General features: G+C 41.3%; 1 protein-coding gene across 1 annotated transcript in view; it reads left to right on the top strand.

Annotated features, from left to right (window-relative positions):
• The window catches only part of SLC22A7 (solute carrier family 22 member 7), a 57,483-nt gene extending 42,788 nt beyond the window's left edge, over positions 1 to 14,695 (top strand). The window contains exon 11 of the mRNA XM_070734566.1: positions 14,414 to 14,695. The gene's annotated coding sequence lies outside the window, so the exon portion shown is untranslated. The remainder of the gene's footprint in view (positions 1 to 14,413) is intronic.
• The last annotated feature ends 9,552 nt before the right edge of the window (positions 14,696 to 24,247 follow it).

The raw sequence follows: 24,247 nt of genomic DNA, 5'->3' as shown, positions 1-24,247 counted from the left end.
CCCCAAACTTGACTGTAGAAAATACGACTTTAACAAAAGAATGGTTAATGCCTAGAACTCACCACCTGACTCTGTGGTTTCGTCACCAAACCCCCAAAACTTTACCCTTAGACTGTCCACTGTTGACCTCACCCGATTCCTAAGAGGTCGGTAAGGGGTGTGCATAAGCACTCCAGCATTCCTACTGTCCCTGTCCAATTGTTCCCTCTTATCAGTACCCATCTTATGTATACAAACAATGTTATATGTATATGTATATTACATATATGTACTTGATTAAACAAACAAACAAATATTTGTAGAGCCAGACATGTACTTGCTGGTAGCAGTGGGGTTGTCTGAAACAAATCCTATGAGAAGGGCAAGAGGAGGATGGAGGGGTTTAATCTTCTCTTCTATCCCTATATCTTTTTCTGCTATCCTCTCATAGTTGTATTTTACTCCTTTATTTTCTCTTCTATTCTCCCTTTAATACATTCTACCTGATTACATTCTCTATACCCCCATTGTATATTATTGTGTATTAGACCAAACAAACAAACAAACAAATAAAAATAAATTCACGAATCAGTAAAAGAGTAAAGGAAGAGGAAACATGTCTCCCCCTGCAGCAACATGCACATATGCACAGACTTTAAATTTTGCAGTAATGTTTTCAAGTTAGCCAGAAAATAACATAATGGGCTTTAGAGATGGGTACCACAAGGATCATCTCCAACTCTCTGAAATATGCTTGAAAGCTGATTATATTAATTATTCACCTTCTTCTAAAGAACCTCGTCATAGAGGATATCTACTCTATAGTAGACTGTTCTACAGCTGTACAGATCTCACCATCAGGAATAATTTTTAAATGAATTTTTATCACAATTTTTTTGTTTCCTCCGCCCAAGCATACATATTTTATGAGCAAAGTGTTGTCCAGATCATTCTTATATCTTTTCATATATAAATCCATTTTACATCATATCTCTGTTCTCAATTTCAGCCATAATATTCTCTTTACATATTTTTTTATCTGAATTTATTTTCTTCTTAAGCAATAAGCAATATTACTAATCACCCTAAATTCCTACTCCCTTACAATAACATCAATTAGTCATCTTATTTCTCCATTGCTGCATATATTTCAAATTTATTCATTATTAGTTATTAACTAATTAGTTATTGACTTACCTCCTTGCTCCAGATTCAGCAACTGGTTAGCACAAGAAAACAAAATTGTACCTTTGTCTCTTGTTCCCAATTTGCCTCCTTGCAGCTGAAGCTGCACTTTAGTTTCACTTTCATTTTGGCAGCCTCAGTCAGCTGAGAGTCGGAAAACTGATAATGAGTTTCTTGGCTTAAAAGGCTCTGTTCTGTTTGCTGCAAGGAAGTAAATTGCTGGGAGACTGGCCCAAAGGGTGGGGATGGGTGGTGTGGGTGAGGCTACATTAGCCGCCCCAAGTCTTTGGAGAGGGGCGGCATACAAATTTAATAAACTATGACTATAACTATAACTACATTAGGTGCATAAGATGCATCCAAGTTTTCATGTTCTTTTTGGGGGTAAAAAGGTGCATCTTATACTCTGAAAAATATGGTAATAATATTGATACAATTTCCTTAAATCTACTAATATGGACCCTATTTTTCTTCTTCCTTTCCCCTAACCTTCCCCACTTTAACCATTTTCTTTTGGTCTCTCAAAATGTTTACTTCTTGTTAATTTTCTCCTTTAGTCCCATTCCCTTAACTTCTTTTTTTCCTTTTTATGTGTCTTATATATTTTCTCTTGAGTCTTATTTCTCTCTTTTGAATATATTGTTCCTTGGTTTCTTCCTACTATTTCCCTCTTTACCCTTTTGTTTTTTAAGGATCTTCCCCTCTGTCTACTCTTTTTGTACCACTGTAAATCATAGTGAAACCATCAAGCAGTTTTTTACTTTCAGTCCCTTCTTCTTCAATGTTGTTTCTTGTTCCTCATTTACATTGATGGCCAGAGTTTCACTGGATAGATGGGCACCCTTATACTTTTGAAAAAGAAGAAAGAGAGAGGGGGTGAGGGAGGGAGGGGGAGAAGAAGGAGAAGGAAGGAAGGAGGAAAGGAAGGAAGAGAGAAAGAAAAAGGAAGGAAGGAAGGAAGGAAGAGAGAAAGAAAAAGGAAGGAAGGAAGAAAGAAAGGCAGAGAAAGAAAGAAAGAAAGAAAGAAATTTGAAAAATGAAGGGACAGCTCAGGTAGTAACTGATAGGTAAACAAGGGCAATCCTCATCAAATTTTTTGGCTGTTCCTCTTTATTGAAGAGACAAAGTTGGGCCCAATAAGTAAGCTATCCTTCACCCCTAAAATAACCTGTGTTTCTGATATGCTTGAAGATGCCATCTGATCACCCTCATTTACGATTCACCTACAAGACATGGGAGCATCTACATGGGCTAGACTCTAGAGAAAGAGCACCATTTTGTCCGTTACCTCTGGCAACCAAAAATGTGGGTCAAGCCGATTGTTGAGGCAACAGACGAAATTAGGTGACCACTGCATTGCCTATCTACTTCTTCCCTTTCAAACAGAGAGGAGTGGCTGAGGAATCCGAAAAGCATCTCTTTCTCTTTGTCGAATGCGAGGCTTTCCCTGCAGGCAACTGCCTACGCTGCTGCGCAGCCTGCTAACGGTTTATGGACTGCTCCACACATGAAAAAGTCTCATTGCTTCTCCGCTGAAAGTCTCCCTCCCCCGTCCAGTTTAACCCAGGAGGTGATTAATTTGGGGCAGCAGAGAATATGCCATTCGAAACCACTGGAAGGCAGTCCTGCGATGACATGCTAAGTAATTAATGGCATTACTTTTAATAGATCCTCCAGAAAGTGCTAAGTCAGTGACATCTGCAGCAATGTGGCAATGATACCTTCCAGGAGAATATTTTTAACCCGGTGATGCCTCAAAAGGAAGCCTGAAGGCAGGCTGAAAATGGCCACAGGAAGAAAGAGTAGCTTACATAGTCCCGAGTTCTCCTTTAGTCAGCTGAACCCGAAACACCCTCTGGCTGTTGGGCATCTGAATCAAGAATTATGTAGCATGTATGGGGGCTAAGAGAAAGTAAGTGAATGGCGTGCTTCATAATCCCCTCCAGGCAAAGGAGCCTTCTCGGCTGATGCAACGGTCCTTGGGCATTGCTGATGCAGATTAATTACCTGTGACCAAGAGTTGTATCAAAATCTGGGTCTCTGGTGGAAGAGAAAATTAAAATAAAGCTAGCTTGCCAGAGTAAGAAGGAACAGGATGACCATAGCATCTTGACGGAGACTCAAAGTTGACTTAGGAAAGCAGCCTCCTCTTTTTCTCTTTCCATTTGCACAGAAATTGAGGCTGTTTCAATAAATAGAATAAGAAGAAATGTCCTGATAATGAGAACTATTAATCAGCGAAATGATGGAGAATCTCAATAGACATTCAGAAGTTGTGAGGTTTTTAAGAAGAGAGTGGACAACCATTTGAAATGGTATAGGGCAAGAGTGTCAAACTCGCGGGTCATGGGTTGGATGTGTGACATGCTGGCCACGCCCACTACGGTTTTAGAGTGATACATCATGTGACATATTGTTGCGAGTTTAACGCCCTTGGTATAGGGCAGTGATGGTGAATCTTTTTCTTCTGGTGTGCCAAAAATGGGAGTGTGCTCCTGCATTAGCTTGCACGCGTGCCACCACACAAAACCCTGGTGTACCAAACTGCTTGTGTGTGCAGCCCCATGAATTCACCCACCCCCACGTTGTGCAGTCCCATGAATTCACACGCCCCCACCTTGGGCCATTTTTTACCCTCAGATTTCCCTGAAGCCTCCAGAGTGCAAAAAATGGCACAACAGGCAAACCATAAGTTCGGAAAAATGGACTTCCAGTTTGCCCGTTGGGCCATTTTCTGCACTCCAGAAGCTTCAGGGAAGCCTCGTGAAGCCTGGGGAGGGTGAAAAAGCCTCCACCCCCAGAAGGCTGAAAATCAGCTAGACAGCATGCACATGAGATAGGGCAATGCCTCATGTGTCCTCAGATATGGCTCTGCGTGCCACCTTTGGCACTCGTGCCATAGGTTCTCCATCATGGGGTATAGGGTCTCCTGCTTAAGCAAGGATTTGGACTAGAAGACCTCAAGGGTTCCTTCTAACTCATCCATCTATCCATCTATCCATCTATCCATCTACCTACCTACCTACTGTTATGGTTGGCTCTGGCCTCGCTCCCGCCCCTGGGAATGTGGAGGTGGATGCAGGGGAAACTTCAACATGTCACAGGCCTGTGTTATTGCCGACAGAGTCAGTTCAGAGTTTAGTTTCCTCAGACAAAGAAGAAGGTGGGAGTGACTTGGAAGAGGGGGGCTTGGCACACAACCCAGCCCAGTCAATCTCCCTTAAAAAACATCTTGGACCCATGCAAGTGCAGAATTATGCGTAGAAGAGACCAAGTAAGGTCATATTACAGGAGGTAAAGAGAGGCCACCTGTGTTTGGGTGGGGCTCCAGTAATTAGGGCTGCTGCTATAAATAGCAGCGTGTGGGTTAGGCCTTCCCAGTTCTTCAGGAATGCTGTGTTGCTGTTTTCTGGACTTTGTTGATTTTTCACGCCTTTGCAACCAAAGCAGAGCAATGTGTGTGTGCGTGTGTGTGTGTCTCACTTCGTTGGAAAAAGAAGGGGTGTGAAGTTTCTTCACAGCTGCTAGCTAAGTACTTAGTGTCTGCTTAAGGGAAATTGTACAGACCACCCGGTTGTTTTGGGATGAGTGCTCTTTGCAATAGAAAAAGAGTACTTAGTTTATTTTGAATTTTGTGATAAAGAACATTGTTTTGAATTTTCAAACATGTGTGTGTGTCTGAAATTTGTGCCCTTGAATTTTTGGGAGGCTCCTACCAGAGAGCCCGGCAGAACACCTGCTTGCCTGCCTGCCTGCCTGCCTGCCTCTATCTATCTATCTATCTATCTATCTATCTATCTATCTATCTATCTATCTATCTATCTATCTATCTATCTATCTATCTATCTATCTGATTCTTTTATGCCGCCCTTCTCCTTAGACTCACGGCAGCTTACAATATGTTAGCAATAGCACTTTTGAACACAGCCAACATATTGCCCCCACAATTCGGGTCCTCATTTTACCCACCTCAGAAGGATGGCAGGCTGAGCCAACCTTGAGCCGGTGATGAGATTTGAACTGCTGACCTGCAGATCTACAGTCAGCTTTAGTGGCCTGCAGTACTACACTCTACCTGCTATGCCACCTCGGCTTGATTATTCTGTTACTCAAGTAATGTTTTATTCATTTGACGTCCAAAGCATTTCTTATGAATGATTTTGAAGTCAGTACATCTCTAATCCTTATCTGGGCGAGTTAAAGAGTTAAAGCCATCTGAAATTTTGCAGGGCTGAATTGGTAATTATGAGGTCGTTCAACTTTATTTCCTTTTTATGGTTTAGCGCGTTGGATAGATCAAGACGATTTGGTTAGTTCATGGTACACTGAAAATGAATGAATTCAATAATTGTGCTAGATGAATGCCACTGCATGCAGTCATTGTAATTCCCAGGATTAAGGCAAAGGATTTTTAAATCAAAAAGCAATATTTTCAGGAAGATTTTTTCCTCAAATATATTTTTTCCTTTCAGTCAGAAAGTATAATCTTTCTGGTCAGTGGTGGGCTCCTACCAGTACAGTCCACTCTGCCATCCCAGTAGTGGGCCGCTGATTGTGTAATTTGCACAAGACAGCTTTGGTACTGTTGTGTGTACTCCCTTGCAGCTTGAGGAATGTTCAGATTCGGAGGATGAGTGGGATTTAGAGATCATAAATTTCCTTGTTCTACCAACAGTTAGCAATGTTAGCGAAGACCACGGAGCTAATGACATAGATATGAGTTTGGATGACTCAAATGGGGGATGCTCGTTTCAGACGCTTTCGGAGAAGTTTGGAAGGAAGAGGGAGGAGATATTAGAGAGTAATTAATTAATCAATTATCTCACATCAGGGTGTAAAACAGAAGAGAAGCTGAATTCGTTCAATCTTGCAATCTAAAGATAGTTGCGTCCAGGACTTGTTCTGGAGCGTAAGCTATCCTGTGTGATTTATTACTTGCTTTTTTATAACTCCTGGCTAGCCCTGATTAGACCATAAATTTTAGAATGACTTGTGGAATGTTTTTTATGTTACTGCCAAGCTTATCTACTTAATTGCTGAGATAGAGATGAGGAAAGAAGAAAACTGCGTGCAAAGTTGATGTGTTAAAAAAGGAGAAATAAAGAGGATGTATTTTACAATGAGACGCATTGAGAAATCATTTATTCCAAGTATTATCTTGTTCTGTCTGGGTCACTCCAGAAGCCAATACCAACCCAAAAAGAGAAGCCAGACACACTGGGAAAAGGCAAAGGCAGTTTTATAAAATTCAAGAAAAACACAGGTAACAGAAAATGTCCTTACAAACAGGAAAATGCTGTATCTTCAGATATATCCACGAAGGCAAAAGTCCATGCAGCAATACAGAATTTTTGCTGCCAAGCCGAGGCTGTAGATAGCAGACCTACACCTCCCACGGGTCTTCCAAAGCTGCTGGGCCACAAGCCAGGAACAGAGACGCCGAGAAACAAGACAGGATAACGCAACTCCAAACTGATAACACTCCACATGGCTTCAAGGGCTTGCCTGCCTTTTAAACCCTGCTAAGGAGGATCACCCCCAAACCCAGCTGTTCCTAATTCAGTGCTGATAATACTTCTTTAATTGCTCCTTTCTTTGATCTGACCGTCTCTGTCGCATGTCAATGACGGCTTGAGCTTCATCACCTAAGGACTCCAAGCTACTGGCTGGGGAGAGCCCCCCACCCCGGGGCTCTCATGCTGTTCTCCTTCATCCCATTCCTGATTTTCCTCTCCCCCGTCTGACTGTTCAGCCCCCTCCTCTTCTCTGTCATCCTCCTCCGGGCATGGAGCCAGCAGAGACACAGCCGGTCCCTGAGCAGCCTCAGGCTGAACCACAACATATCTGTATGAGCCTGAAATCAGAACAGGTGCCCTCTTTGCTGGGCCATCGTGCACGCCATCCTTTTTCCTGAAAAATCCACCTCTTTTTTTTTTGCTTCCTGTGCATGCGCAGAAGCAAAAGTTCACAAGGGGACACTCACGCGTGTGAGATTTTGGTGATTTTTTTTTGCTTCCGCGCATGTACCCGAGAGCATCCCCTCCCGAGATTTTGCTTCTGTACATGCTCAGGAAGCAAAATCACACGAGAGGATGCGCGCTCGTGGGGAAAACACGGTGATGCACGCACAGAGCGGTGTCAAGGTAAGAGGAGCCCGACCCTGTGTTTGCTTGCTTGTTTCAGTTTCTCTCCTTTTATACTAAAGAAATGAGACCAAACAAAAGAACGTATTTTCATCATTTCATTGCTACAATGAGGGGAAATATCCCTATTTACGATTATAGAGATCTATCAGTTGATACTTCTGCCAGGTTGCCATGAGTGTTGTTAAAAATATGGGCTGTGTAAATGAAAATAGAGCCAACCTAAATATTTATAAAGTCTTGAACAAGATTTTTGTTCAGGGTTGCAATAATGGAGGAGCAGTATTCGGCACCAAATAACACCTGGGAGGGAGGATGATAGTACAACACTCTCAGTCAAGCTTAGGAAATCAGGAGTCCAGGCAGTTCAAATGAATATAGGTTTATTGCATGATAATATTATCTACAAGAATCTGAATTACTAATAGTCAAAGCAAATTGGTGGTAGTTAAGATTGAAAGGAATTCACAGTGGGCGGGATTTAGATCTCATGTGGATATCAAGCAGCGATGGGCTACGAGCTGGAATGCTAAACTGCACTCGCCGTGGCGGCTCATAAGTTCTTGCGGGACAAGCGCAATTTTGCTGCTGCACCTGTGGAGGTAGCCAGATTGCACCTGTGTTTCAGCAAGGTTTTATCTGCAGCTCCGTGTGCAATTTTGCTACCTCGACAGGTGCAGCAGCAACATCGCACTGGCCCCACAAGAACTTACAAGCCATGGCGGCAAGCGCAATTTATCATTCCGGCTCGTAGCCCACCGCTGGTATCAAGGCAGAGGCTGAAATCACCCTTTTCACAGCTGACCAAGACATGATGGATATAGACAAGCCAGTGTCTATTTCCATTTTGCAGGGGGACCCTTCCAAGAGCACCATGATCATAAGCTTCTTGTTCTCAGCTGGATAAAAAATTATTTATTTATTTATTCATTCATTCACTCATTCATTTATTTATTTACGTACCTACTTACTTACTTATTTATTTATTTAGTCCAATACACAATGAGGGTTTTAGTGGGTATATATCTATATACACATAGTAAAATACATGATGAAGGTTATAGAGGAGATACTCATAGTAAAATATATCTAAGAAATAACAGAAAAGAAGATATAGTAATAGAACATATCAGTGAAAGAATAGATATAGGAATAGAAGAAAGGTATATGAGATATAGGAGAGCAATGATGTGATTTTCCCTGATTTTCAACAGGGAAGGAATATTGATACACTAAACTTTCAAAAGGTGTAATGTATATATTAACAGAGCGATAAGGTGGTGAGGCCATGTAAACCTGCCTTACTCTAGTGACGTTATAGTCATTTCCTGTCATTGTGATCCTCGGTGGGCAACCTTTTTGGAAACAAACATGGTTATTATCTCCTGTGATGCAGAACAATGTACTCTCAGGACAGTTCCCTCCCCCCCGAAAAAATAACCCAACCCCCCTCAAAATATATCACTTAAAATGCATACATCTGCACACATATACATACACAAAGCCACACATGGAGCTACTCTGCCTAGTTAAAACGAAAACTGACTCAGCCTTAACCACGGTGGCATAGTCACATCACTACAATAAGGATTGTTTTATTATTTATTACCCACATAATCAAGAATCAGAGAACTAGGAAGGTGGCTTTAAAGCCGGCAACACAGGAAGGTCCTGAAATTGTAACAATTTCAGGGTGAGTCAGCTCGCTCTGCAAGCCTTGGATCTCTGCCTGTAATTGTCATCTTATCAAACAATGTGATTAAAAAGAACGAATTGCCAAGTGAAACAACGCAGGCGGGGAGAATAGCCCTCAAAAGCTGTGGCAAACATTTTAAATTTAGTAACTCGGTGACAGCTAATTTGGTCTTCTGCAGTTTCAGACAAAAGCGGAAGTGAAAGAAAAAAAAAGAACCAGGAAGGACAACTTTTTCCTTGGTGTCATTCTGTTTTTATTTCAGTGGATTCTATTGGAATGATTAATTTGGCTGACTGTATCTCCTATGTAGCTGTAAATGCTCGTAATCCTAAGGGCTTGCACAGCTAAAGCAGAGGAAATCAGCTTCCTTTGTCAGCGGATGGCACCTTCCTACCATTGGCCTGACACTACAAGGAACGCTATCTCTATTCTCTGGTCATTTCCTTGCTGGTATCTTCTAAGGCCCGTCTCAAAGCGTCATCCAGCTATTGTTGGGGCAATGTAAAGGCTGCCTTCATTACTGTTATAGCAGTGCAACAATGGTTGGATGATGTTCGAAAGAGCCATAAATCACTAGCGAGGAAATGGCCTCTGTCTCCTGAGTTGGAAGGAGGCAGAAAGGCCATTTTTAAATTTCTGCAATATACACAGAGGAAGCTCTCGAGATTCCTCTAGTCCAGAAATTCTCGCTTCACTTTAAGCTCAAACTTTTATCACTTCTATTCTTATTTCCATTCACTCTGCTAAAGGTTCCTTTTAAAACCATTTTCACCCACTTTCAAAAAACTCTTTTTTTCTTTCACAAAGAGGAGTTTGCATTTTTTCTACAGCTTTTAATCTTAACCAGGCTTTGCAAGTGCCTATATACCAGTGGTGGGTTCTAAATCCCATTGCTATCGGTTTGCATGCATGCGTGCACGCATGAGGCTTCTGCTGCCGCTATCAGTTCACCGAATCAGGCTGAACTGGGAGCAACCCACCACTGCTATATACATTATATATTCTTCCTCTTCCACAACTCAGTTTATCATTCCACCAATAACTCTTTTGCAAGTTTCCTAATCTCACAGACTTTTCTGGCACTTTGGGACAGAATTCTTTTATAAATCAAATAATCTGCTGCGCAAATCCCAGCGACAATAAGGTCCCACAGAGTTGGCCTTCTCCAGGTCCCGTCGACCAGACAATGTCATCTGGCGGGGCCTAGGGGAAGAGACTTCTCTGTGGTGGCCCCAGCCCTCTGGAATCAGCTCCCTCAGGAGATTCGCACTGCCTTCTCGCCTTTCTCAAGAGCCTTAAGACCCATCTATGTCGCCAGGCATGGGGAAGCTAGATCATGCCCCCTTCTTCTCTGACCGTTAAATGTTATGTGTGGATGTGCTTGACTGCTTTTTAAGATTATGGGATTTTAGCTTACAACTTTAACTATTAGATTTGTATACATATTGTTTTGTACTGTATATTGTGAGCCGCCCCGGGTCTCCGGAGAGGGGCGGCATGCAAGTCTAATAAATAATAATAATAATAATTAAATTAAATTAAATTATCAATTACCAACAGATTTCACATCCTTCTTCCATGCATCCTCTTTCTATTCATTCTCTTCAGAGATTTAGCTACTATAAAAGTTTTTCATTTTCTCTTTTGTTGGGTATTATGAGAACAAATGCTGTACTGGTTTGCATTCGTGAATTCAACACAGCTCTTACATAACTTATAGTGAGTGGAATTTGTTCTTACTGGTGTTGATAAATTTAAATAAAGTTTAACCCCAATTAGGAGATAAAAACATAGGTGTCTAAAGTGAAATGATCTACTGTATTTAGGCAATTGAATCAATCTCCTGCTCAGTGAAGGAATTCAAATATAGAATGCTTTATGAGAGATTTATTTATTTGTTTGTTTGTTTGTTTGCTTGTTTGTTTGTTGTTTGTTTGACTTCCATGCCACCCTTCTTGACCGACTCAGGGTGGCCGAGATCTTTATGAGAGATCTTCATGCCTATGAAAGCATCAGTGAAGAATACTTTGCTTTGGATTCAAGTTTGAGCTGTTTTTACATCTTAGTCATGACTGTTCCATCTTTAGCTACCTTGGTCATGTTGCTGCATTGGACAAGACTTCTCCTGTAAAGAAACAGCAGGAAAAAGTTTGTTTTTCTCTCAAGCAGGAGAATGACTCTTCCATTCTCTGCAATTTCTATCTAAACATGTGCAAGAACAATGCATAAGTGTCAGTCACTGTTCTCATCTGAAACCTGCTATTTGAGTGATTAGACTACTGGAAATTACCATCATATTTTATTTTAAATACCACAGAGCTGCCAAGTATACTACAAAAGGAGCAGGGCATTTTAAAACACCTAGACTTGGGCTGGATTTTTGGAGCTATGGTTTGGAGGTTGGAATATTAGAATAAACTTATATGGATTAGTTTTATTCTAGGATTGACATATTTGGAACTGAAATCCACAGAACTGTTCACGTGACTCCAGGATAATTATTGCTTTTCAGGGCTGCACATGTTCTTTTTGGCTACGTCCCTGGTACCTGAAACGTTTGCCAAGAATTGTAGATTGTTTGTACAAGAAAATGGCCAAAAGAATTGTTACATGCTACTAAAAGAACAAATCTACAGCTGATTTATAGCAGAAGAGTGCTGAAGTATGCTGCTTGTCAACATTGGAAGTTCCCCCCTTGTTCTTTGTTTTTCTTCATTTTTTAAAATTTTTATATAATTATATTATCTCCTATAAATGTGATGTTTAACAGAGCACAAAAACTGAACCGCTTGGCCTTAATGTTCCCTCCTAATACACAGGAAAATACATTTACTCCTTAAAGCAGTGTTTCCCAACTTTGGCAACTTGAAGATATTTGGACTTCAACTCCCAGAATTCCCCAGCCAGCAAATGCTGGCTGGGGAATTCTGGGAGTTGAAGTCCAAATATCTTCAAGTTGCCAAGGTTGGGAAACACTGCCTTAAAGAAATCCAACGTAAGGAATATTGTAGGATGATAACATGAGTTTCAAATAGGAGCACTATTGCATTAGAATATGTTGTGTTTGATTTCTTAATTCAATAAGTCCAACCTCACTTCTCTTGAATGCTATTGGCCCTTATTAAGTTTTACCCACATGAAAATCTGAGAAGATTCCTAGGTATCGGCTTGAGCAATAAATCAATCATTTTGAACTCTTCGTGTGTGGACCTGGTTGTGTGTGCCTTGCACTATACTGTTGAACATTTTGTCACTCAAAGCAAAAGCTAATAACGGTGAGTTGAAGTGGAAGAAGATGAGGGTGGTTTTAAAACTGGAGGAAGAAACACCAATAATCTCAACTAAGCTGATTAATTATGAGTAGTGTTTCTCCGGTAGCTTAAGGAGGAACTGTTATATAGTCCTTAGGAATTATTTGAAAAGTCAAGATGCAAAGAAAACAAGATTGCTGTTTCATGTAACAAATGTTTCAATTCCAACACTGGGAAATGCAGCTTGGGAAATTTTAACATCTTGTTCAGCAGGTTGGTATAATGAACACAGCTGAACCATTAATTTGACATACGCCGATTGCTATTTAATATGCTATGTCTAAAGTCCTGAGTGATTCTGCAGGTCTTACCATATTCACACTGATCCAAAAGTTACTCCAGTTATGCCTGAGTGCAGAAAGGTTTGCTATATTGGGTAGATTGAAAGACACTATTTTGCATGGAGAATGTAGGAGTAACATCTAGTCGCAGAACTCACAAACTGGGTTAATAACGTGGTCACCATAGAAAAGAAAAATGGGTTAAATATATGTTCTGCCGGACTCTCTGGTAGGAGCCTCCCCAAAATTCAAAGGTACAAAATTCAGACACACACACGTTTGAAAATTCAAAACAATGTTCTTTATCACAAAATTCAAAATAAACTAAGCACTCTTTTTGTATTGCAAAGAGAACTCGTCCCAAAACAAACTGGTAGTTTGTACAAGTCCCTTATCAGTTCGTAAGTACTTAGCTTGCAGCTGTGAAGAAAGTCACAGCCCTTCTTCTTCCAACGAAGTGAAACACACTTTGCTCTGCTTTGGTTTCAAAGTGGTGAAAAGTCAACAAACAAAGGCCGGAGTCAGCAAGACATTCATGAATCACAACGATCAGATAATTCTCCACAACAGCCAAACCCACATACTGCTATTTATAGCAGCAGCACTAATTACAGCAGCCCCACCCCACCACAGGTGGCCTCATTTACTTTTGTAATAATCCTTTAGTTGTTGCTTCCTATGCATCACTCTATGCATGCGTGGATGTGTCATTAATTCTTGTTCAGAATCCAGAGATGATACAGATGATTGATCTCCTTCTGGGCTGTCTGCCAAACTCTCCTCCTTCCTGTCACTCAGGCCTCCTTGGTCAGAGGAGACTTCGTCGGCAGATTCCACTGGGAGCAAAACAGGCCTGCCCCACATCCACCTGCACATTCCTTGGGCCAGTAGCTGAGCCAGAGCTAACCACAACAAATATATATTTGAATTCTTGTGATCTAAATAAGGCTATATAGAGACAGCATTACAGCATTCCCACAAATGAACAAATTTTGGGTCTTTTGGCAGGCATAAAGATATGTGCTATACTTGACGAGATGGATAGGTCTTGGCAAGTGAATTTAAATGAGTTGAAAGAATGATCATGGTGATGGATATTTTATGGTCCTTGGGGAAGAGTCTTTGGAGAGGGGCGGCATACAAATCTAATAATAAATAAATAAGATGTTCTTTCCATTTCCTTCTATTTGGGCTAAAATCTTCTGCTGAATTGTTTCAACAAAAGAAGGGGAAAAAGAAGAGGAGAAAAAAAATTGGGCAGGCAATATATTGCACATAACATTAGATGATATCCAGAAGACCATGCTAATATTTTGCATCAGATAATGGCAATAGTGCATGCTAAAAATATTAAGTTTAATAAGTTTAATAAAAGTAAGATTCAATTTAAGGGAGATTTTGTTAAATTGACCATGTAGTAACTGGGGGGGGTAAGACTCAATGGGAAGAGAGTTATAAGGACATAAAATCTCTTGAAGATAGACAAGATGTCCTTAGATTTCTTGACTCATTATAGACCAAGCTGTGTTAAGGGGACTATACAGACACTATACAAAGCCCCTGAATGATTTGCCTTTCTATTAGCATGAACCCCGTCTCACCCAACCTTCTGGTTTCTGGGATTCAGCTGCTATAATATTCTTTTTAATGAATCCTAAAGGAGAAAGTTGGCTTGATGGCTTCCCAAATCCTCCACCCTCCACCACTGAGATTAAAAAAACAATATTTTTGCACATTGCTAAACATATTTACACTGCCTAGTTGATTACATATTAAAACTCTACTGAAATTAATCTGGATTATTTTCACTCTTTCTAGATGCTGTGACTGTTCCATCGCAAATAGTACTCCAGGCAAAAGGAGCTGGGGGTGAAATTAGAAAGGTGCCATCTGTTTTGCTCTTCTCTTTGGCAAATACCAGGCAGCTGCAAAGCATCAAACTTCTTCTTTTTTTTTTTTAGCACTTGGATGCAGCGGGTGGCATGCAGTGCCCAGATCGGGGTGTTTTCTGCATTCTGAGGTCTGCACTGGTGTAAGATGATCTGATGAACCAGCTTTAAAACAATGTGAAGGTATTGGGGGCTGAAAACAGTGCAATGAAAAAGTTTTATCAATTTAAAACGGGGCACATAGATTAGTTATATGTTATATGTTTTCAGTTTTGGCACTTTCCAAATTCAACTGTATGTGGACAGATTCGTACATTTTCCCATTCTGAATTTTGTTGCCAAATTTATCCCTGATTATCTCTTAAGAGGTGAGATTATTTCCCACTCAATGTTTATTTACTGCAGGGAATAAATAATTGCAGAGTCAACAGTATTAATTTAAGACTTAAATAGTAGAGCCAGCCAATTGAACACAAGGTGATCTTAGGGCATTTCCTGCTGCTGAGTTAAAGAGGTATCTACCCATGCTTGAGATAACTGAAAATTAGATTTGTGTGAGATGTATAGTCTCATTTGCTCTTCTCTGGCCTGCCACTATGGCCTCTGCTTCAAATAGCAGCAATCACCCAACTTTTCTCTAATTTAATGAATGATGAAATTTAATAGGTTTTAATGCCTTGAGGCTACTTTTGGAAGGTGTCAGGATGAGTGGGAAATATTACTTTAACCTCTTGACAATTAAGGATGGTGTACAGCGGTCACATTTGTGGTCCAGGGAGGGTTTAAAAGCAACATGGGGAAGCCGGAGCGCCTGCATGCATGCACACACACAAATACAGTAAGTTACACAATATGTTTGAGCCATAAATTGGTGCAAATGAGCAAAAATTCTTAGACTGAATGTTTCTAGCCCACCCTGCTTGCTCGGGATACCTGTGGCTCTTCAGGAGTAAGGCTGAAGGTCTGTTCCAGCCATGTTACCTTTGGTTTATTTATTTTAACTGAAAATGCACTGCATATTAAAGTAAAGAGTGGAGTTTCTATTTTGCCTTGTAAGATAAAGTGCTATTTTGCATTTAAATAAAAGAAACAGAAACAAAGAAACAAAGAAAGAAAGAAAGAAAGAAGAAAGAAAGAAGAAAGAAAGAAAGAAGAAAGAAACAAAGAAACAAAGAAAGAAAGAAAGAAAAAGAAAGAAAGAAAGAAAGAAAGAAAAAGAAAGAAAGAAAGGAAGGAAGGAAGGAAGAAAGAAAGAAGAAAGAAACAAAGAAACAAAGAAAGAAAGAAAGAAAGAAAAAGAAAGAAAGAAAGGAAGGAAGGAAGAAAGAAAGAAAGAAGAAAGAAAGAAAGAAAGAAAAAGAAAGAAAGAAAAAGAAAGAAAGGAAGGAAGGAAGGAAGGAAGAAAGAAAGAAAGAAAGAAAGAAAGAAAGAAAGAAAATCAGATGTGGTCTTTAAGGTGATATCCAATCACAGAAAGGCCAGATTTTACTGTATTCAGAGTAACATATATTGAAAGGGAATTAGCTAAACTTGAATAATCCATATAAACATAAACATATTTATTAACATTATTACTAAGGAAAGCGGGAGCTGCAGTATTTTTAAGTACCATAATTTGTCTCTGACCATACAACTCTGGTGTTAATGGAATAATCCTTAAGCTTGATGACTGAATTTTAAGAGGCAGAATTTCTTCCAGAATATTTATTTGTCCTCTAGCTTTCATCCTTGGTCTTCATGCAGGTCTCTCCAATTTCTCTAAGTTGGGCAACAGTCCAAATAGTCCGTGAGTAGTACTAATGGTGATATGGGCTCTAAGCAGCTGTGATTTTCCTCATCAGGATGACCTTTGGTTCATTGCAGCCTATATTTTCAGCATCACTTACATGGTAAACAGAATTTGGGACAACTTGGTTTTTGTTTTTGAAAAGTTTGTATCCTTTAATCTGTATGTTCCAGTCATGTGTTTCGTCCCACCAGGTTTCAGTTATTCCAACTATGTCATATTTTTGTTGTGGTTAGCTCTGGCCCTGCTCCTGCCCCAAGGACTGTGGATGTGGGGGAGACATCCACATGCTGCAGGCCTGTTTCCCCCCCCCGGCGGAATCTGATCATGAAGGCTCCTCTGACCAAGAAGACATGAGTGACAGGGAGGAGGAGAGTGTGGCAGACAGCTCAGAAGGAGATCAATTATCTAGCTCCTCCTTGGATTCAGAACACGAGTTAATGATACAGCCACGCATGCAGAGAGTGATGCATAGGCAGCAACAACTGAGAGATTATTATCAAAGAAAATGAGGCCACCTGTGGTTGGGTGGGGCTGTGGTAATTAGTGAGGCTGCTATAAATAGCAGCCTGTGGGTTTGGCCATTGTGGAGGATTATCTGATCATTGTGTTTCGTGACTGTTTTACTGACTTTGAACTTTTGTATGCTGATTTCCCCCCGCTTTGAAGCTAAACCAGAGCAAAGTGTGTTTCACTTTGTGAAAGAAGAAGGACTGTGAATTACCTCACAGCTGCAAGCTAAGTATCACAGAACTGATAAGGGACTTGTACAAATTACCAGTTTGTTTGGAGACCAGTGCTCTTTGCTATACCAAAAGAGGGCTTAGGTTAAGTGAATTTTCATTATAAAGAACATTGTTTTGAATTTTCAAACGTGTGTGTGTCTGAAATTTGTACCTGTGAATTTTTGGGAGGAGTCTACCAGAGAGCCCGACAGAACAATTTGACTTCATGGATTAAAATTTCCAGTTCACCCTGTTTGTTCCCCAGGCTTTGTGCACTTGTATAAAGGCATTTGAGTTCTTTGTGCCTGTTTTTGGGTGGGCGCTTTGTGTCTTCTGGTTGGTGTTTGGGTGTGTCTTCCTTCCCTTCCCTCTTTAGTTCATTGTTGACCTTGCTTGCTGAGGGACCTAGATTGCTGTTAGGTTCTGGAATATGGTTGCCCACCCCACACTGTGTTAGTTTAAAGCCCTTCTAACGAATTGGGCCAGTCAGTTTCCAAGGACATTTTTCCCAGTCTTGGTGAGATGTAACCCATCCTTTGCTAAAAGCCTGTCCTGGAGAGAGTATAGTCAGTGATCAAAGAATCCAAAGTTTCTTTGGTGATACCAACCTTTTAGCCAGTGGCTCAATTGCAGAATTTTTCATTCTCTTGCCGGGTGCCGTCCTCTCGTAGGTAGTATGGACAAAAAAAACTACCTGTGCACCTATGTCTTTGATTTTGCTGCCCAGTTTGTCATAGTCCCTCATTGTTGTTTTCAGGTCTTTTCCTGTATCATTTGTTCCCACGTGAAATAATAATAGAGGGTAGTAGTCAGTGGGTTTTATTATCTTGGTTATTTTTTCTGTTATGTCGGAAATTCTGGCTCCAGGGAGGCAGCATACCTCCCTGGATTGATTGTCCGGCCTGCAGATGGCAGGTTCAGTGCCCCTGAGAATTGAGTCCCCAATTACGAGCACTTTCCTTTTTTCTTTTAGCTGGGGCTTTTTGGGGAGTTCTTTTTTGTCGTGGTGGTATTTGGTGGTGTTGTTTTATTGAGTATTCTTTTTGGTGCTTCTTCATCAGCTGCCTGTTTGTTTTCTTCTATGGGAGTCCATGGCAATGGTTGCTTGTAGCTAGTGTAATTGGATGTGGGTGAGTTGCTTTTGACATAGGTTTTGTGTTTGTTTTATGCTTTTTTTCTGTGGGTGACATGTGTCCAGCTGTTTCTGTCTTCTGTGAGTGACATGTGTCCAGCTGTTTCTGTCTCGTGTAGAGGTGATTTGGTCATTTCTGTGTTCTATTTGTGCTTGTTCTTTTTGTGGGCTTTGGGGTTTTTCATTTATGTAATTTAGTTTAAGGGTGTTCAGATTTTGCTCTAGATTTTCTATTTTTTCTTCCAGTAGATAGATTAGTTTACATTTAGTACCCTTGAAGCTTTGGAGATCTGCAGGTAGAAGAATGTACATTGAGCATATGTAGATCACAATAATACCTGCTCCTTCTTCTTTCATGTATGTGGCGCTTTTGTTGCAAGTTGTGTGTGTGTTTGTGTGTGTTTTGGCTTGGTTTGGTTTTTTGTTTTTTGTTTTGTTTTTGTGTGGGGGTGTGAAAAAGAAGAGATAAAAGAAGAGTAGTGGACTATTCAAATGTCCACTTGGAATTGGAGTTTTCCAAGTCCCTTTGGTATTGGAATATTCAAATATCCACTTGGAATTGCAGTGTTCAGAAAATCCCTTTGGTATTGGAATATTCAAATGTCCACTTGGAATTGGAGTATTCAAAAAATCCCTTTGGTACTGGAGTATTCAAATGTCCACTTGGAATTGGAGTATTCAAAAAATCCCTTTGGTATTGGAGTATTCAAATGTCCACTTGGAATTGCAGTGTTCAAAAAATCCCTTTGGTATTGGAGTACTCAAATGTCCACTTGGTATTGGAGTTTACCAAAGTCCAGTTTTCAATCAAGGATTGGGGTCGTGTGGGTTCTTTGTTCTTTTGTTTCCCCTTGGAGCCATGTGTGGTTTGGTTCACATTAATGGCAGCAAAGTCCTCTGATGTTGGTCGGGGCTCCAGGAGGGTTGATGTTGGCTATTTTGGGGCTCTGGGGTGGTCAGCTGGGTGGCTGGCTTCTTCAGCTGGGCTTTGGAGCTCTTAGGAGTCTGGTAGCTCTAATGTGATATGGGGCAGGATCAGCTGGGTTTCGGCGCTCCGGGTGGTTTCTGATTCTCAGCTGGGCATCTGGGCTCCCTGGGCTCCGTGGAGGTTGCGTCAGGGTTGGGGGTAATCTGCCTGATGCTGCAACTCAACTGCTCACCTTCTGCCATTTTTGTGATACTTATCACTTATGGGTCCTATCAACCATCCCACCCTATTCAGTTTGCTGCTTCCAGGATTATTATTTGTGATACTTCCAGGATTATTTTGTGATACTTATCACTTGTGGGTCCTATCAACCATCCCACCCTATTCAGTTTGCTGCTTCCAGGATTATTATTTGTGATACTTCCAGGTTTATTTTGTGATACTTATCACTTGTGGGTCCTATCAACCATCCCACCCTATTCAGTTTGCTGCTTCCAGGATTATTATTTGTGATACTTCCAGGATTATTATTTTGTGATACTTATGACTTATGGGTCCTATCAACCATCCCACCCTATTCAATTTGCTGCTTCCAGGATTATTATTTCTGTTATTGGCATTGAATTATTATTATTTGGGTTATTGTCATTTGGCTTATTAAATGCCAATAATCTTAAAAAGTATATAAAGCATTTACAAAGCATCTGTCTATTTTAAAGCACTTTATAGATGCAGAAAGATTAGTTCTGCTAGAGCTGCAGTAACGTAGCAATGACAGAAAAATAAAAGAATGGGGATGTTAGAGGGAAGACAGTATATTGGAGCAATTGAAGCTTTAATAGCTGATGGATATAGATGGGAGTTTTTATTTACAGTTGAGTGGTAATACTATAAAAAGTATTAAAAATAAAAAAGTAATAGATTTGCGTAACATCTGTATTGGTAGCATACTGATGTAATGGGCAGTTGCAATAACCTTGAGTAGGGACAGGAGGATGAGCTGCAACCAAGGCAACAGACAAAAGAAATTTGAGCCCCAGTTGTAATCTGAGGAAGCATCTCAGACAGGACCCTCGCTAATTCTCTTGATCACAAGAGGAGTGATTGGGGAAGGATGCTGAGACTTCCAGATTCTGCTCCTATAATTTTATAATAAAAGTAGTTTTAGCAATCATGGGACTAAAAATTAGACATTTGGCAGTCTGCCTGCACTTACGACCTCAGGAATGCTGCAACTCAACTGCTAATTCTCCAGTTCTTGCAATGCTTTGAAAGCCTCTCTCTGCAAAATATGTGGTTTGGAGAAAGAATGGCACGCGAGATTTGCAGAACGAGGCTTCTGAAGGAGTCTGACATCCAAATGTCAGAATGGAGAACAGTTGAGGCAGCTTTATTTATTTATTGTTAGAGTTGAAAGGGACCATGTAGGTCATCAAGTCCAACCCCCTGCCTGAGCAGGAATCCTAAAGCACCCCAGCAAAGTGGCAGTCTAATCTCCTCTTGAAAGTGTCCAGAGTTGGGGAGTTCACAACCTCCGCAGGCAGATTGTTCCACTGGTTGATTGCTCTGACCATCAGGAAGTTCTTCCTTACTTCTAGGTTGAATCTCTCCTTGATCAGCTTCCAGCCGTTGTTCCTCGTTCGGCCCTCTGGTACTCTGGAGAATAGAGTGACCCCCTCCTCTCTGTGGCAACCCCTCATATACCTGTATACAGCTATCATGTCCCCTCTGGCCCTACTTTTCTCTAGGCTATCCATGCCAGTTTTTTTATTTTTTATTTTTAATTAATAGAGTTGAAAGGGACTGTTAGGTCATCGAGTCCAACCCCCTGCCTGAGCAGGAAACCCTACAGCACCCGAGCCAAATGGAAGTCCAATCTCCTCTTGAAGGTGTCCAGAGTTGGGGAGTTCACCACCTCCCCTGGCAGGCAGTTCCATTGGTTGATCGCTCTGACCGTCAGGAAGTTCTTCCTTATTTCCAGGTTGAATCTCTCCTTGGTCAGCTTCCAACCATTGTTCCTCGTCCGGCCCTCTGGTGCCCTGGGGAATAAAGAGACCCCCTCCTCACCGTGGCAACCCCTCAAGTATCTGTAAAGTGCTATCATGTCCCCTCTAGACCTTCTTTTTTCTAGGCTGTCCATGCCCAGTTCTCTCAATCTCTCTTCGTAAGTCTTGGTTTCGAGTCCCCTAATCATTTTGGTTGCTCTTTTTTGCACCTTCTCCAGGGTTTCGATATCTTTTTTGTAGTGAGGTGACCAAAATTGGATGCAGTACTCCAGGTGGGGTCTGACCAGGGCATAGTAGAGTGGTATTAGTACTTCCCTGGTCTTTGAGCGTATTCCTCTGTTGATGCAGCTTAGGATTGAGTTGGCTTTTTTGGCTGCTGCTGCACATTGCTGACTCATGTTTAGTTGATTGTCCACCAAGACTCCAAGATCTCTTTTGCAGTCACTACTGCTGAGTGGGGTATCTCCCAGGCTGTATGTATGTCTAGGGTTCTTTTTGCCGAGGTGGAGGACTCTGCATTTGTCGGTGTTGCACCTCATTTTGTTGGTATGGGCCCACTGTGATAGTCTGTCTAGGTCTTCTTGTACTCTGAGCCTGTCCTCAAGGGTGTTGGCTACCCCCGCCAGCTTGGTGTCATCTGCAAATTTTATTAGTTCCCCTTTTATTCCCTCGTCCAGGTCGTTGATGAAGATGTTAAAGAGTACAGGACCCAGGACAGAGCCCTGTGGTACTCCACTGTCTACTTTTTTCCATGTGGATTTGGTGCCGTTGAGGACAACTCGTTGGGTGCGGTTGGTCAGCCAACTGTTTATCCATCTACATGTGTAGTAATCTACTCCATTTTTTTCTAGTTTGTGGATTAGGAGATTGTGGTCGACTTTATCGAAAGCCTTACTGAAGTCCAAGTATATGAGGTCCACTGAGTTGCGTTGGTCAACTGACTTGGTTATGGTGTTGAAAAATGATATGAGATTGGTTTGGCATGATTTGTTTCTGATGAATCCGTGCTGGCTATTGGATATGATCTTGTTTGTTTCTAGGAAGTGGGTAAGTTGTTTTTTGATTATTTTCTCCAGTATTTTTCCAGGTATAGAGGTCAGACTGATTGGTCTGTAGTTACCTGGGTCGGTCTTTTTGCCTTTTTTGTGGATGGGGACTACGTCAGCTCGCTTCCAGTCTTCCGGTAGGTCTCCAGTGATCCAGGATATTTGGTAGATGAGGAGGAGTGGTTCCGCTATGGTGTCTGCCAATTCTTTTAGGACTTTGGGGTGAAGTCCGTCTGGCCCTGGTGATTTGTATTCGTTGAGTTCCCTCAGGTAGTCCCTCACTGTGCTTTTGTCTATGTTGAGTTCGGTTCTGGGGCAGTTTGTTGCAGTTAAATTGCAGATTGGTTGGAGGGAGGTTCCCTTTTGTGTGAAGACTGATGCAAAGTAGGCGTTGAGTAGCTGTGCTTGGTCATTGCTGTCTGTGATTTCTCTACCCTCTTCGTTTTTTAGTGTGACAATTGTTTCTTTGATTTTCTTCTTATTGTTGATGTGTTGGAAGAATCTTTTTTTGTTGTCTTTGACTTCCGCTGCAAGGTGTTGTTCATTGTGCCTTTGCTGTTTTTATTTTTTGTTTGCAGGAACTGGCTGTTTGCTGATATTCCGCTTTGGTTATGAGTCCTTCTTTCCATTGTTTGTACTTAGCTTTTTTTCCTTTTATGTCATCTGCGAGGGCTTTGTTTAGCCATGCAGGTTTAGTTTTGGTTTTCCTGTTTTTCCTTTTCATGGGGATTGCGTTGTTTTGGGCGTCTATGATGCTGTTTTTTAGGATCGCCCAGGCTTCCTGGGTGGTTTTTCCTTCTAAGAGTTCGTTCCAGGGGCATTGTTCAAGGTTCGCTCTGAGCTTGTTAAAGTCCGCTTTTCTGAAGTCTGGGACTGTAGTGGTGTTGGGTATAGTAGCTAGTGATTGCACTATGTTGAATTTGAGGATGACGTAGTCGCTCTCTCCCAGTTTCCCTTCTTCTTCTGTTCCCTCTATTGTTTCTTCCCTGTTTGTTAGTATTAGGTCTAATATAGCATTCCCTCTGGTTCCTGTTTCAACTTTTTGGGTTAGAAAGTTGTCAGCTAGACTGGAAAGAAATTTGGCAGACTTTCCGCTTGGTGCTGAGTTAGTTTTCCAGTTGATGTCTGGGTAGTTGAAGTCCCCCATTATTGTCGTGCTGTGTTTGTTGCATATGTCTGTTAGTTGGCATGTGAAGAGGTCGTCCATTGTGTCTGTTTGATTGGGTGGTCTGTAGTATACTCCAATTGTGGTGTTGCTCTTTTTTTCTTTTTTGTTGACCCATATGATTTCTAGGGGGTTATCATCTTTGGTTGGATGTAGTTCTGTGGCAGTGTAGTGGTCTTTGATGTATAGTGCAACACCTCCTCCTTTCTTGTTTGACCTGTTCTTCTTGAAGAGGTTGTAACCCATTATCTGTGTGTTCCAGGCGTGTGTTTTGTCCCACCAGGTTTCTGTGATTCCAATTAGATCGTATTGGCCCTCGTGTATTAATAATTCCAGTTCATCCTGTTTGTTTCCCAAGCTTTGTGCCTTTGTGTACAGGCATTTTAGATGTTTGTGTTTGTTTGCAGGTAGAAATTTTTTATTCCTGCAATCTCTCTTCGTAAGTCTTGGTTTCGAGTCCCCTAATCATTTTGGTTGCTCTTTTCTGCACCTTCTCCAGAGTTTCAATGTCTCTTTTGAAGTGTGGTGACCAGAACTGGATGCAGTACTCCAGATGTGGTCTGACCAGGGCGTAGTAGAGTGTTATTAATACTTCCCTGGTCTTGGAGTGTATCCCTCTGTTGATGCAGCTTAGGATGGTGTTGGCTTTTTTGGCCGCTGCTGCATATTGCTGGCTCATGTTTAGTTGATTATCCACCAAGACTCCAAGATCTCTTTCGCAGTCACTACTGCTAAGTGGGGTTTCTCCCAGGCTGTATGTGTGTCTAGGTTTTTTTTTACCAAGGTGAAGGACTTTGCTCTTGTCGACGTTGAACATCATGTTGTTAGTGTGGGCCCATAGTGTTAATCTGTCTAGATCTTTCTGTATTTTGAGCCAGTCCTCTAGGGTGTTGGCTACCCCTGCCAACTTGGTGTCATCTGCGAATTTGATTAGTTCCCCTTCTACTCCCACGTCCAAGCTTGGAGAACAGAACT

Source organism: Erythrolamprus reginae, chromosome 1, assembly GCF_031021105.1.
Source record: "Erythrolamprus reginae isolate rEryReg1 chromosome 1, rEryReg1.hap1, whole genome shotgun sequence".
Taxonomy (NCBI): Eukaryota; Metazoa; Chordata; class Lepidosauria; order Squamata; family Dipsadidae; genus Erythrolamprus; species Erythrolamprus reginae.
The sequence above is the reverse complement of the archived record's forward strand: the minus strand, read 5'-3'. Positions and strand labels throughout refer to the sequence as shown.